Source organism: Anabrus simplex, chromosome 10, assembly GCF_040414725.1.
Source record: "Anabrus simplex isolate iqAnaSimp1 chromosome 10, ASM4041472v1, whole genome shotgun sequence".
Classification (NCBI taxonomy): domain Eukaryota; kingdom Metazoa; phylum Arthropoda; class Insecta; order Orthoptera; family Tettigoniidae; genus Anabrus; species Anabrus simplex.
This window is the reverse complement of record NC_090274.1, coordinates 129,228,167-129,243,324: the sequence shown is the minus strand read 5'-3', so window position 1 is coordinate 129,243,324 and position 15,158 is coordinate 129,228,167. Positions and strand designations below refer to the sequence as shown.

General features: G+C 41.9%; 1 protein-coding gene across 4 annotated transcripts in view; it reads right to left on the bottom strand.

Annotated features, from left to right (window-relative positions):
- Positions 1–15,158, bottom strand: part of Ypel (Yippee-like) — a 377,506-nt gene that overhangs the window by 237,987 nt on the left and 124,361 nt on the right. For 3 of the 4 annotated variants that reach the window (XR_011018787.1, XM_067154922.2, XM_067154923.2), the window contains exon 2: positions 3,062–3,106. The exons of the other annotated variant lie outside the window; for it this stretch is intronic. The gene's annotated coding sequence lies outside the window, so the exon portion shown is untranslated. The remainder of the gene's footprint in view (positions 1–3,061; positions 3,107–15,158) is intronic. 4 annotated transcript variants of the gene reach the window in all.

Here is a 15,158-nt window from a genome sequence, read left to right as displayed (position 1 = left end):
ATGTTAGACGGAAGAAAGATAAAAGCAACCCCGTTTGAAGAAACGCTGACGGTTGGTGCCACCCGAGGTAATGCTCAGGGAGGAGTTCTTTCGCCTCTGCTGTGAAACCTCGTAGTGAACAAAATCGTAGCTATGCTCGAAGAACAACGTTGGCTGAATGGTCAGCGTACTGGCCTTCGGTTCAGAGGGTCCCGGGTTCGATTCCCGGCCGGGTCGGGGATTTTAACCTTCATTGGTTAATTCCAATGGCGCGGGGGCTGGTTGTTTGTGCTGTCCCCAACATCCTTCCAACTCACACACCACACATAACACTATCCTCCACCACAATAACACGCAGATACCTACACATGGCAGATGCCGCCCACCCTCGTCGGAGGGTCTGCCTTACAAGGGCTGCACTCGGCTAGGAATAGCCACACGAAATTATTAATTATTCTATACACAAGGATACGCAGATGACCTAGGTAAGGTGATGAGTGTTATCCAGGACCTCATGCAAAGATCACTTAACCTTGTGGAGAACTGGTGTCGGGAAGAACAACTATCAGTCAACCCGAACAAGATAACCCTGGTCACTTTTACAAGAAGGAGAAAATTGGAGGGGAAGAGTTCACTGCACCTAGGTGTAGTGTTAGATAAAAATCTAACCTGGAATCCACATATAGAAAGGAAAATAACCTAGGCCAAGAACTTGCTGTATGCATGTAAAAGAACCGTCGAGAAGACATGGGACCTAAAACCATCAGTGGTAATGCGGATATATACAATGACCATTAGACCGTTGGTGGCGTATGCTGCAATCATCTGGTGGCAGAAAGTAAGTCAAGGAAAAGCCAGCAGTAGATTGGATAGCCTACAGAGAATGACATGCATTGGGCCTACGAGAACTATGCCGACAGAAGCCTTGAATACTTTGCTAGACCTCCCATCACTATGCAGTTTCATAAAAGAACAGATTAGGATGGGTTCATATAGATTGGCATAATCAGAGTGCTGGAATGCACAAAGACCCAATCTAGGACACTGTAAAATTAACAGAGTATTAACACATAATAAATAAAAAACTGGGATATCAACAAATGGAATACTGAAAAAGTAGATAGAGTGTGGTAGACTGATGGCTCAAAGACTGTGGGTGGCACAGGAGGAGGGATCAACGGGGGAAGACCTGACAGATCAATCCAGATGAGCCTGGACAAACACACTACAGTCTTTCAAGCTGAACTGATAGCTATAATAACATGTCTTGAAGAAAATCTGAAAATGAATATAGGAATAAGAACGTTTTCATTTTTACGGACAGCCTTGCGGCCATTGAGGCACGAGAAGCAGTCCGGATAATATCCAGAACTGCCTGGTATTGCCACTCACTTCTCCTGAAGCTATCAAAGTACAACACTGTCAAAATAATATGGGTACCAGGGCATGCAGATATAGAAGGAAATGAAAAGGCAGGTAAACTGGGCTGAAAGGGGGCAGAAACACATTTTGTGGGCCCAGAACCTGTATGCGGGATTTGCTATGGACAAGCCAACACTACATAGGAAAATGGGTACAAAAGAAACAAATGGACAACTGGAAAAATACTCTAGAATGCAGGCTTGCAAAGGAACTGATAAAAGGACCAAACAAGAAACATACTAAAGAACTGTAGAAACTCAGCAGAGAAAATAGAAGATGGGTAGTAGGACTGTTGGCAGGACACTGTCATCTGAAAAAAAAAAACACCTACGACAACTGGAGTAATAAGAGACAATATATGTAGGAAATGCAATGAAGCAGAGGAATCAGTTGAACACATACTTTTCGAATGTGATGCGCTGGGTAGAATAATACTCTGCACTCTAGGACTACCAGGTGAAGAGAGGGAAAAATCCAAGAAGATCCAATAATGAAGGAAATGAAGGAAAAACATGGTAGCAAAACATCTTAGAGATCTACAGTAATTAGGAACTAATATTTAGAGACCCCATGAAGAAAAGAATATTACACGGGCCAGCACAGTTGCTGTGTGGTCCATTGGCTTGACTACTAGGAACGATGATGCGCGGAAAAAATTCAAGGTTGGGAGATTGGGAGACGGTATGGTCATACACAGTCCAGGAGCACGGAACTACCGTATTTGGAAGATAGAATACTGTTCAACACTGATTCCGTAGTTAGTTCTGATCTTGCTCAGTAGGATTTTCTTAAGAAGTTGAAGCAGATGTTCGTTTGAATTTAAAAAATGGCCACAACTTATGTACTACCAGATGAGAATAACTTCTCTGAGAGGGCAAGGTAGAGGAATATTGTCGAGGATAGGAAGTCATTAAAAGTGGAGTTGATCCCAAGGGGTTATAGGGACTATTGAGCCAAACTGCAGCACAGCATTCAGCCACCGATGAGGTAGAATAAGACATTCCGCAAACCTTGTGCAATATATCGTTACGTCGCGTTAATTTACCTGCAGTTTCTTAAAGGTGATGTTCGAGATATTGTGAATTCGAGTAATGGAGGTTCGAGATATCGAGGTAAACCACGTCTATAGCTTTATATTTAAGCCATCCCGAAGAAAAGCTGGCAGGGTATTTTGCTCAACACGGAAAGGATTCGAATATTGTTTCGTACTGAACTGGACATATGATGAATAATTCTTTGAAGCCTGATCTTTTAGCTATGTTGTCCTTATTAGATTGTGCGAAGCAAGTGTAAGAGTGCCACAAGAGAACGGGAAGGGGGCAGTCCATTACCAACACCCGACTGCAAACACCAGCCTTCAACTTGACGTGCTCGAGCTGTGATGGGAAGTGCAAGGACGATGATGACTGCCAGCATTTCGACTATTCGTTTCAGATACACTAAGTTGATGATTCAGAATTTACTGGCTCCACAGAAGCAGTTGCTAGCAACAGGCAGTTGCGAGCTCAGATGTGTATTTCAAGAGAATTCCCAATGTTAATAAAGAAATTGCCATAAGAAATCTAATGATAACAGTTTAGCAACTGCAGTGGAACTCGTGGAACATCTAGGAAGATATTTAGAAAATGCGATAAACTACAAAATAAAATGAAGGACTTACCTTTCAACTTGTGCGGAAACTCCTACGCACTGTCCACCACAACTCCTGAAACAATCGGAAAACATCATCATCATCATCATCATCATCAAGCTTACAATGCCAAACACTCGGCTGGATGTGTGGCGTTTGCAGAAGAACGTCGTAACAGTGTTTGGACAAATAGTTGACAGAAGGATGTTTCTGACAGTCAAACGGAAACGTCTTCCCAGAAAGGTCGATCCTGCAAGAACGGGAAAAGACATAGGACAAAAAAGGTTCTTATCGGAAAGCCACTAGGCGACGGAATGCTGACCGACACAAGTAAATGTCTGCAGTTGAATGATACATGTAACGTCAATACTTGACATTTCACTGGATCTCATAAAGGAGCATTTTCTATCGAACGATGCGTTTCTTCATTGAGAACGATATGTACCTCGTCATGATCATTTCATTGTCTTAAACATTATATTTTCTTGAATTTATTTCATTTTAATCCCCCTGTAAGTAACATGTAGGCTGCCATGTAGCTGCGTATATGTGCAGGTAGATATCTCGGGACATACAAGAGAAGACAGGGGACATTACGAGAGGGTTGCGGTCTCTGAGCCAAATGTTGCCATGTTTACTCTCTCTGACATAATATCGTCCACATGGGTCGTAAGAGGGCCAGAGGCTCTAAACTCTCCTAGCTGAGTCTGGCATTGCCTCAGGCACCTAGCAAACCTCCCGACCTCGACTGTATTAGGTTTTCGCCGCAGTTCTTCTTCTTTTGCAAACACCTTCAGTTTTCCGAGTGTCGAACCTCTGATGGTGTCTTACATTTCGACCTCTCGAAGTTGCTCCTGAGATTCTGCTTCCACTCGCTTCCTGGCGTTCTGCGGCCCTTCGCAGTTTGTGACTTTTTGTGAATACTAATAAATAAATATCATAAATTTAAAATATATAAATAAATTAAATTAATAATAATTAATCGAAATGTCCGTAGTATGGGCGCCAGAGTTCACCAGAATGGATCCCTCAAATTTAGATAGAGCATGATAATTGTTTATCTCCCAGGGCGTGTACATAATGCTACGTACTGGTACATCTGCTTCAGGCCTTACATAACCTTCTGAAACCGACTAAATATGTAGGAACTGCAGCTAGGTTCATCAATAACTCCACTGATTATAAAATATCTATCTATATTCTCAATAACATCCGTGCATGATCACATCAAAATACACTTATAATACACAAAATATTATTGGAAGACTCCATATTTACAACAAAGAAAATAGTGGAAAAACGAAAGCGAGAACTAAGCCACCATTTGCGATTAGTCGTTGAACAATGTACATATATGTAGACAAGAACCCTTCACTGTCTTTGTATCAACACGACTTGCCGATTCTCATAATAATCACACAGATACTGTACGTCGTAATACCGTGTTCACCGACTTTAACACTTGTTGTTGAGCAACACACGCTTGTCGTTCCTGAACATAAATTATGGAAAGTCTGAGATATAGCAACATGTAATACCAGGCCGCCACAAAGTGATACAATACTTAGTTGTATGTCCGTCACTTTTCACGTTCCACAAACGTTGGAAGTCCAGTCCAGTATAGTGCAGCAGTGTCACTCCAGTACCGTATATCCAGTTTCACACCAGTATCGTGTGTGTGGTATAGTTGACTTCCGCTGTGATGTCGAAGTATATAAAGACCTCGGCTCTCACATAATACGCCGAGATTGATCCTGGCCAGCCAAACATGGTAGATCATCTTGTCAAGACCACACCTGGACTTCTTCTTGCTCCCAAGACAAAAAATAAAAAAAACTCTGGGGTGTTTCACATGAGACAGAAATTTCCGAGCACAACAAGCTCATCTCACCAGACTGGGATATATACATGACTTATGCAAAGTTTCCAAGTTCAATATAGCAATGTTTTCCCTGCCGTTGAACAAAACAGATTACTCATACCTACATATGTGGAGACCTCCCAGCTTACAAATATTAATGACAAAATATACAATTGAAATGCAAATAATAATAAATCGAATACTGACAATAATATCTCTCACTTATAGTGTGAGGGTGTGATATATGTTCACTTGACCTCTCAGAACCAGTGTAGACCAGCACTGATACTTCACGTTATTCATTCCTCCTAGACGGTGCCGCCAAGAGAAGTAGAGAGGGTTGGTAGCCGTGGCCAGTCCCGGCTTCTCCCGTCATGTACATGTCTATGTTTATGGGCTTTCCGTATTGTACGCCTACACATTTAATGATATTAGGGGGGCTCCATCTTCGCTTATTCTTCAAGCGATCCTTTCTTCACGACTTCTCTCATTTGGATAGTCAACTTCACAATTTTCCTTGTCGATATGCGCTGATGACCACGCTGTTTTTCACCTTAAGAGTTTACACGACACATACTACCACCGCTAGTTAACATGATTCGACAATATGTATTTCCATATTACCGATGTTAGGCGTTAATATCTAATTTCATGAATATACCTGTGATCAGAGCTCATACGGTAGAACTGCATAAGGATTGAAAACTGCATTTTCTCTCTAACGTTTGTTATGTAGTATTTATCCATAGGACCACTAATAACGCATATTTGAGAATTAAATTTTAGGTCTTCCCCTCGAGTACCATTTCACCCAGCGTCAATAAAATGATACCGGGTGATTCACCAGCCCCTGGCGATATAGTTTTATCCATCACGCCGCTTTTGCTACAATTCTGTAATAGATCGGTCCCTCTCCGTAATATAACAAGGTGTGGTTACGGGTTAAAAACGAGCAGGAATCGTAGCGCCACTATTAATTCATCGTGAGTAACCCGAATGAACCCGTAAAACTAGCACAGATAGGAAGAACGTGTATGTTACAAGAGGAGGTGCATCATCGTCCAACCCAGGTCAATACGCTATGGCACGCGATACATACGGTCTATTGCAGGGCCAAATAGACCAATGTGTGAGAGCGATGAAGTATGCAATGTTACTACATCCCAGGCAACTGGAGGCAATATAAAAAAATGAAAAAGTACTTGCAAGGGTTTCGAAGCTTTGAGCACTATCACAACTCCCACTGCGACTCTGCCAAGTGAGCTATTGCGAGGCTTGACATGCAGCGCGCAGTTTCCTAGTCTGGGTGTGCACCTCCTGTTGTAAGGAAAGCTACGTGTTCTTCGTATCTGTGCTCGTTTTACAGGTGCATTCGAGGTACCCATAAGGAATAAATACTGGCGCTCACGATTCTTGCTATCTTATAACCCCTAAACACGCATGTCGTTAGAGTGCCCGGCTTCAGGAAGAAAGACCGTTGTATTTTAGAAGTGTAGTAAAAGCGGCGGGGTGCAAAGGGGCTGGTCAACCACCCACAGCTCTTCATTACATTCTGTCCTGCCATTTTCTCGTAATGAGCAGACAGGCATACACAACAATTATTGTGGACACGACCAATAGAGAAGTGCTGTGCATTTCTAATAATGAGCAAACTCTCATTCTCACTTCCAGGCGACAACCAACTCCTTCCACCTCACCCTCATCTTCATTAACTCCAACTGAGGGGGGCAGGAAGGGCATCCGACCGTAAAATTTGATCCCGACCCTGCATCACGAAACGAAAATTGAGAAGACAATATCTGACATTCCGTAATGCCTTCTTAAACTAGAGCCCGTTATAAATAACGTGTTTGCCCTGGTACTTTTTTGAGTGTTTAATTTAGGATTTGTATCACCTGTTAATTATGTGTGAAGTTTTTTTGTTAGTAATTTCTTTATGGTGGCGCTGATTGAACGAGACTTATTGTTGTGTTTGGCAGCCCACACATATCGCGCTACACGATTCCTACCATCTCCTATCAGCCTAGCAAACCCCAACGCTAATCTCTATCATTCTGGACATATTTTTTCTCACCTCTTCTTACCCGCATGCACATGGAGGCTGAACTTAAGTCATCTCAGCGACCCCCAAAAAACTATCGATTCGACACTAATACAGGTCGTTTCCGATGATTTGTACATGTCACTCCCTTGCCCAAAGTACTGCAGATAGCAAGTCATGTGTATTAAGATCGGCTGAAAGCTATTCTGAAGAAAAAAAAAAACCCACACACAATCAACCTCGGCCATTTTGGACAGTTTTTTTCTCCACTTTTCATACCCTCATGCCGATGATGCTGAATTTGTCTTAAATGCCATTCGGAGTGTCTTCATTCATCTCACCGACTCCGAATACGGATTCAACACTAATATATTAGACCCGTAACACGGTTCTCGTTCAAAGTCCCGATGAATGCGGAGTTATGCTACCCGCCAAGCTCGTTCCCCTGCGGCCATGTCAGCTGCGCGTAGCGGGGAAGTGAAACGTCACGACTGAGTAACATGTTCCAGAGTCGTGTTACGTCAGGTGGAATGTTCCATTTCCTTCCGTCATTAATTTCTTTCAGTATTAAAAAAAATGAACAACATCACTGCATAGCCTGATTTTTATAGTTATAACCCCTAAATTTTATGGAAATCCGTTTAACGATACGACAGATATTGGTATTCACGACGCCCAGGGAACACTGAATAAATAGGCCAGCATTTCGCTCGTCAGATCAGTGTACCTTGTGCCACAGTCGAGGCCGGTCGATCGGCTGTTGGTCCTGCTGTCACCGTGATGCTCGTCGCCAGTTCGACTTTCCGATGGGAGTTCAAGTTCGCGCATCCGTGGACTTTGATTCTACGAACGCATCTCCAAGACTTAGAAAAAGTACAGTGTGATTTGCGTGTGGTAATAGGAGTTGCGTACAAGTTAAGACGCGAACAGTTTAAGCGTGTAACTCTTTACAGGAACAGTGCAATTTGAATTAGTGCGATACTACGTTACCAAGTACTTAAATGTAATTTAAAGTTTAAATTACCAGTGATGATAGAAATTGAATGACAGTATTTGAACTTCACATTGACTGCTAATGGTGAGAGAACCTTGTCGTTCGAGAAACTTCGACTCTACATAATTTTGTCTTTGGTCCTAACGAGTGATAAACCTGTGCCGATAGTAAGACGTAATTCAGTACAGGTGATTGAATTTAGTGACAGTGATACTATACGTTTTTTTTTTTTTACAAGCTACTGACACAGGTAGTTGAAATTAACAATGCCATTGGACTTAAGATTTATTTCCAGCCTTAAGACTGCGGTTAAATAAACTTATATAGTTCATATTTTTCGTATCGAACCCAGGACGGTTCTAGAAAAGACAGTGTTTCTTCATTTATCGAGAGCGGGAGTAAATTCCTCCCAGAATAAATTCTTTGATTTCATTTGTTTCTAATTCGGACTTGAACTGTGTGGAATGTTGTATTTCCTACGTCACGATTCCACCGAAATTTTCATCTTTAAGTTTGATAAAGTGACTTATTTATTTCCGTGGTTGAGACCTTACAGATGTAATTTTCAGTTCAGTTCATCAGCAATAATTGTGTTTATTAGTGGATCCCACCGTGAAGTCAAATGTGCAAACCACTACTAACCATTATCTACTCTGTGCAGGCCAGTTACTTAGGGTCTATTTCCTGTCCAGTGCCACATTACAACTAAAACTACAGTTGCTCCCCGACCATCCGGACTTCGAGACACTCAGGTCCTTCCAGAGGTTCAAGACCAGCTCGCAAGATGGTGGCACCATAAGTCGACTTTCTGACCCACAATGCATCAGAGTCAATTCCACCCCAGGGAGAGGTATCCATTACAACTGAAGAGCTGAGGTGATGTTGAAACCTGATTTTCTTTCATGAATAAACTTTTTTTAAACAGTTATTGCTTCATTATACTTATTTGCTTCCCTCTTACCTGTAACCATTCAGATAGTGACCGGTCACAATCTGGGCCGAGTCTTATGTAGAGCTAGTCGCCAAATTAAGCTTTTACGGTTACAATATGTCATTTTCGATTATTTTTACATACCAGTCCCTCCCTAGCGGTGGTAGGTGTGTCTCACTCTCCAGATAGTATGAAGTCATATCTTCGGCTGAAATTGCAGGTCTGCCTGTAGTCGCTTAGCTTCACAGAGATCTGCCCCTTAACTGCATGCAAGCCACTAAGTAATGTATGTATTGCCGGTTAGGGTAAGCCTTCGCCTGCAATCGTTGCAGGCTCATTTATTGATTTCATTGTATGATTACTCAAAGTACTTCGAGACCTATCAATGTCTCATGATTCACCGGCAGGTAATCGGTCCAGTAGGGCGTACAGACAAAGCTGTTTTCGTAAACGTTTTCTTAAATACGTACATCACAAAGTCAGGCAATAGAAAAGGTGCCGCACGTAAAGTGATTAATATATAAACCTTCTGAAAATGAATAAACATGAAACTTACCTCCTCTTGTATGTCCGAGTAAGAGCGACGTTAACGGTTCACATTTCACACACCGCCATCAGCCTTCTTGGCCATTTGACGTGGATTTGGCCCACTTCCTGTGTGGAGGGATGGCCTTCTTGTACTGTGTGTTTTATGTAAATTAACACAAATACGCAATTAATCAGTTGGGAATCTCAACAGACCATTCAGCCAAATATTCAAACATAAATCATGCCAAATTCGATGGGAATCTGATTAAAACTGTTGTACGGGCTGGTTTTCCTGCTTCCCATTCACACTGAATTAAACAGTTACAATTGACAAAACTAAATAGTTGTGGAGTGATTGCACTTACAGTAGAAGACCGATTTGCAGGCTAAGTTGGCCAACTGTCAAAAGGCTAATGGTCGGTGGTTTTCTGTGCTCTGAAGGCCAATTGTAAGTTTCTTTACTGAAAAATGACATACACAGAGACACTAAAGTCTACATACACCCCCATTTTGTAGCATGTTGCGTGCAACTCTGTCTGACCACAACAACAATAACCAAGGTAGTCAGCCACGAACCTACTACGCTGGCGAAGCAGGGGGAGAGGTGATACTCCCAGGTGGCGGAGAGCGAGGTCCTAACCGGCTTGCCGGCGAACTTGAGGGAAATAGAATACCTCTCGCGGACCAAACACACTACCCCCTGTAGAATACATTCGCGGTATCCCCTGCCTGTCGTAAGAGGCGACTAAAAGGGGCCCAAGGGGCTCTCAACTGGGGAGTGTGAATTGGCGACCACGGGGCCCTTAGCCGAGTCTTGGCATTGCTTCCACTTATTTGTGCCAGGCTCCTCACTTTCGTCTATCCTGTCCAACCTCCCTTGGTCAACTCTTGTTCTTTTCCGACCCCAACGGTATTAGAGCATTCGAGGCCTAGGGAGTCTCATTTTCACGCCTTTCGTGGCCCTCTCCTTTCTTCGTCCATTACTTCATTTTTCGAAGTGGTGGATCCCTTGTTTCTTTTTTCTCTCTCTCTCTACCCCCTGTGGGTGGGGGCCGCAGACGAAAAATACACCCACGGTATCCCTGCCTGTCGTCAGAGGCGACTAAAAGGGGCGACCAAGGGATGATTGAATTAGAACCATGAAACTACTTTTGATTCGTACCATCACGCGGGGAACACCATGAGTTGCCTGTACTTGCGAGTAGTACCACTATATTAGGTACCAAATAGGTTTGTGATTAGTAGCAGCAAAGAGTGGGTTCTCCTGTGGGATTCCAGTATCCGTGCGTCGTACACATGTGAGCGACACCGTGGGTCTGGGCGTTGCCTATGATTAGCACCCACTATGTGAGGAACACCACGGGAATACCGGTACCCGTGACTAGTACACCTAGGTGAGGAACCTCATCGGTTTGCGTTGGCTATGAATGGCGCCATTGTGTGAGAAACACCACAGGTCCGTGTTACCTGTACGAAGTACAATACTTTGAGTAGTACCATCTTGTGTGGAACACCGTGAGTCTTCGCTACTTTTGATTAGTACCCCAACATGACAAATACCATGGTTCTACTTTACTCGCGACATGTACCATTCTGAGGGGCCTTAGACCTGGATTTTGGACTCCTTTAGACAACAAGCATCCTCGATTCAGGATGTTGCCTTATAAGTGGTCCCTTGGTCAGTAATAATATTATTTATGACCTTTTCTGAGTTGGATCCATTGTTTTTTTTTTTTTTTTTTTTTTTTTGGGTTCATGTCCATCCATTCATTCTTCATGACTTTTTTATTTTGGTCAGTGGATGATTTTGAACTTTCTGTAGTCATTTCATTTCGTACCATTAGGAGCCGATGACCTCGATGTTAGCCCCTTTAAACAACAAGCATCATCATCATCATCATCATTAAGGTAGTCAGACCAGTGTCATGCACGACAAGCAACAGTGTGTGTTTACTGCGGTACAGAAGTCAACATACACTTCGAGTGTCGTCACTTGTAGGAGAGAACACAGTGTTGATACAGTAGACGTGTATTGCAATACACAATTCGATCACGTAACATGGACCCAAACAGACCAGAAATACCAGTGGAGGAGAGGAAAAATATAATTCAGCTCAGTAAAAAGGCCTTTTCACTGCAAAAAATTGGGGAAATTGTTAGAACGAGCCAAACCGTAATAGGAAACTACAATGATCGAGGACGTGTAGATGTAGACGACCACAAAAATTAACTAACACATCATTAGAAAAGTAAATACCGATCCCAAAATTACAGCTACGGAGTTGGCGGTAGATACTAGTGGCAATATTGTTCATCCCATCTGCACAATCATGAGTTTGACAGTAAGGAACAAACCGTTAATAAGTAAGGAACAGAAGTGCCTAGAATTTTCAACTTTGCATCGAAGTAATGATTCCATATTTTGGAATGCAGTGCTTTTCACGGATGAAAGTAAGTTCGACAATCTTCCAGTGTGCTGGAAAACAAAAGGTGGGTTGAAAAAGGAATAAAGAAACATCTTGTCCCATTCGTGAAGCATGGTGGTGGAAATATTATTGTGTGGGATTGCACGTCTGGAGCTGGAGTTGGGAATTTAGTATTTATTGAGGACGTTATGGATAAATGGAAGCATCTTCCCATCGTAAAGGAAAATCTGAAACGATCTGCGGAAAAACTGGGACTAGGAACACACTGGGTGTTTCAGCAAGACTATGTCCCCAAGCATACGACCTTTGTCGTAAAAGAATGGCTACTTTACAATGTAACAAAACAGTTGCATTTGCCTCCCCAGTCTCCAGACATCAACCCAATTGAACATCTTTGGGGAGAACTAAAGCGAAGGACAAAAAAATACAACAGCAAAAGCAGAGATGATCTGAAAGCGGCCTTAGTGAAAGAGATGTATCTGCGGACACAAGTTGGTAGAATCTATGCTTCGACGTTTGGAAGCTGTGATGGAAGCAAAAGACGGCAATACAAAATATTAAATTGTGCATGAAAGTGAGCAACATCACAGTGTATGTTGACTTTTGTACCTCACCGGTGTTTCATTTGTATGCTCAAGTTGTCAGTATATGCAACTGTTATTAATTATGCAGTATATATGTTGTTTTTCGGTTTGTGACATGTCCGTTTATGACACAGAAAATGAATTTTCTTGATTTATTTTTTCTTGAAGTGTTATTTTTAGGGCGTATGTAGACTTTAGTGTGTCTGTATTTCAAAACATATGAAATGGTAACGACGGAACGCGTTGTGATGTAAAACATTGTGACTGGTAATTATTATTAATAAGCAATTATTAATTATTCACAAACAATTAATTCAGTCACGGACAAGGCCTACATGACTCAGACTTCTGAAACTTTTGCAATAAGTTAAAAATAATTCGATACATAATCTGAATATGTGAATTTAGTAAAAAATCTTGAAGATAAATTTTTAAATCTTATGTTTTTTTTCAAAATGTGTCCTTTCATTAGCAAAATTCTAGATTTCAATCAGACCACTTCATGTGCCCGACAGAAACGAAGAGTACAACAGACTACCGTGTACCAAACTCCACCTTCGACTAGTACAATGTCTCAAGTTGTGTTGACAGATGAGATATATCTGCTGAAATTAATAAGCAATCTATGTCTTTCCTGGAGTGGTCACATTTCACGACACTATTCAATAACGACAAGCATTGTAGAAGGAGGGGAAAAAGCCTCATCCATTCATAAAACAGATCCTCGAAAGCTATGTACCAATCAGTCTTTTTACTCAATATTTGTTTGCGTTGAAACTGTATACATCTTCATTACTGACCGTTATGCCCTTCAGCATCAGTCTGCAACTTAACGTCGCCACAGTCCTGTGGCATCACAGCGAGTTCCGTCGTTACCATTTCATATGGTTTGAAATACAGTCAGACACCAAAGTCTGCATACGCTCTAAAAGTAACATTTCAAGACAAAATAAATCAAGAAAATAATATGTATTCACCTCTTATCTTTAAATCGTTAGGAACTGAGTCTAACTATCGTCTTTGTCTCCCTCTACTTCTCACCCACTGTCGGCAGCCCTTAAGATGGTTTTCCGTGGTTTCCAATTTTCACACCGGGCAAATGCTGGGGCTGTACCTTCATTAAGGCCACGGTAGCTTCCTCCCCACTCCTAGCCCTTTCCTGTCCCATCATCGCCATAAAACCTGTGTCGGTACGACGTAAATTAACTTGTAAAAAAAAAAGAAGCCAGTTTATACGTACAACTTCATCCACTGAGTTGATTAGCCTTTATCTCCTCATTCCGAATACCCTCCTGCAATTGTTCCCACATGGTTGTACCAGCAATCATTCTCGCTACTTTCATGTTTGTTACTTTAACTTATAAGACATCCTGACTACACCCAGCTTCCACTCCCGTAAAGCAAAATTGGCCTGAAAACAGACCGATGTAAAGATAGTTTCGTCCAGGAACCGACTTCTTTCTTACAGAATACTGTTCGCCCCAACCGCGAGCTCACTGCATTAGCTTTACTGCACCTTCATTCAATCTCACTATATTACCATCCTGGGAGAACACACATCCTAAATACTTAAAATTATCTACCTGCTCCAGCTCTGTATCTCCAATCTGGCATTCAATTCTTTTGGATTTCTTACCTCGGAAAGGCTAACCGACATGCCGTACTCATCGCACATACAGTACTTTCAAGTTCCAAGATATTAAACTGAAGGCTTTCGGCACAATCTGCCATTAAGACCAGGTCGTCAGGATAGGCCAGAGTGCTTACTGCATATCCACCTAACTCGAATCCCTCCCTGCCACTTTATACCTTTCAGTAGATCTATGTGAACTATGAACAATAAAAGAACACACGTGAAAGATTACAACCTTGTCTAACACCCGTAAGTATTTTGAATCAAAAACTCACTGTACTGCTAATTTTCACTACAGCCCAATTGTCAATATAAATGCCTTTGGTCGATTTTAATAATCTGGAAAGGTTCAATATATAGACTTCATTAAAAAATCAACTATATGTATCGATATATATCGATATTTTTTACAAAATGTCTTCCTGTCGTTTGTGAATGTAGATCCAGTTCTGTGGTTATAAGTAACGTTGAACTGCCTTAACGAAAAATGTCAACATCCAGACGTAAATTGCCAGCAGACGCGTTTTGTTATGTTTGTGGACATTACATTGGATCTAAACAAGTGAAACATAAAATTGTGCCCAGTACGAAATTCTGTGAGGCGTACCGCGCTTATTTCAGTGTGCATGTTCGAGGCTCCCCACGTCACTTGTGGCAGCTGTCTGTCCACTTTAGAGGGTTCGCCATTTGCAATTCCCCGAATATGGCGAGAGCCTACAAATCATCACGACGACTGATATTGTATGGTGGATATTACACATTACAAAAGTACAAAGAGCAGGCCTAGCATACCGTCATCTATTGCTCCAACCACACAGTGAAGAGCTGCCAATTCCATCACCACCAAAACAGAATACACGTGAAAAGGACGTAGAGACAAATTCAAGTGATGGCAGCAATTTGGAACCACAGCTCTTTACTCAGCCGAAATTGGATGACCTTATTAGGGAATTGCAACTAACTAAATCAAAGGCTGAACTTCTTGCATCCCGTCTGAAGCAATGTAACTTGCTCGATAAATCCTGTAAATTAACAAAATATAAGGTAAGGCATGAAGATTTTGTATACTTCTACCAAATGTACGGAACTCTTTTGTTTTTGTAGTGATAATAGTCTGAACACATTGAGA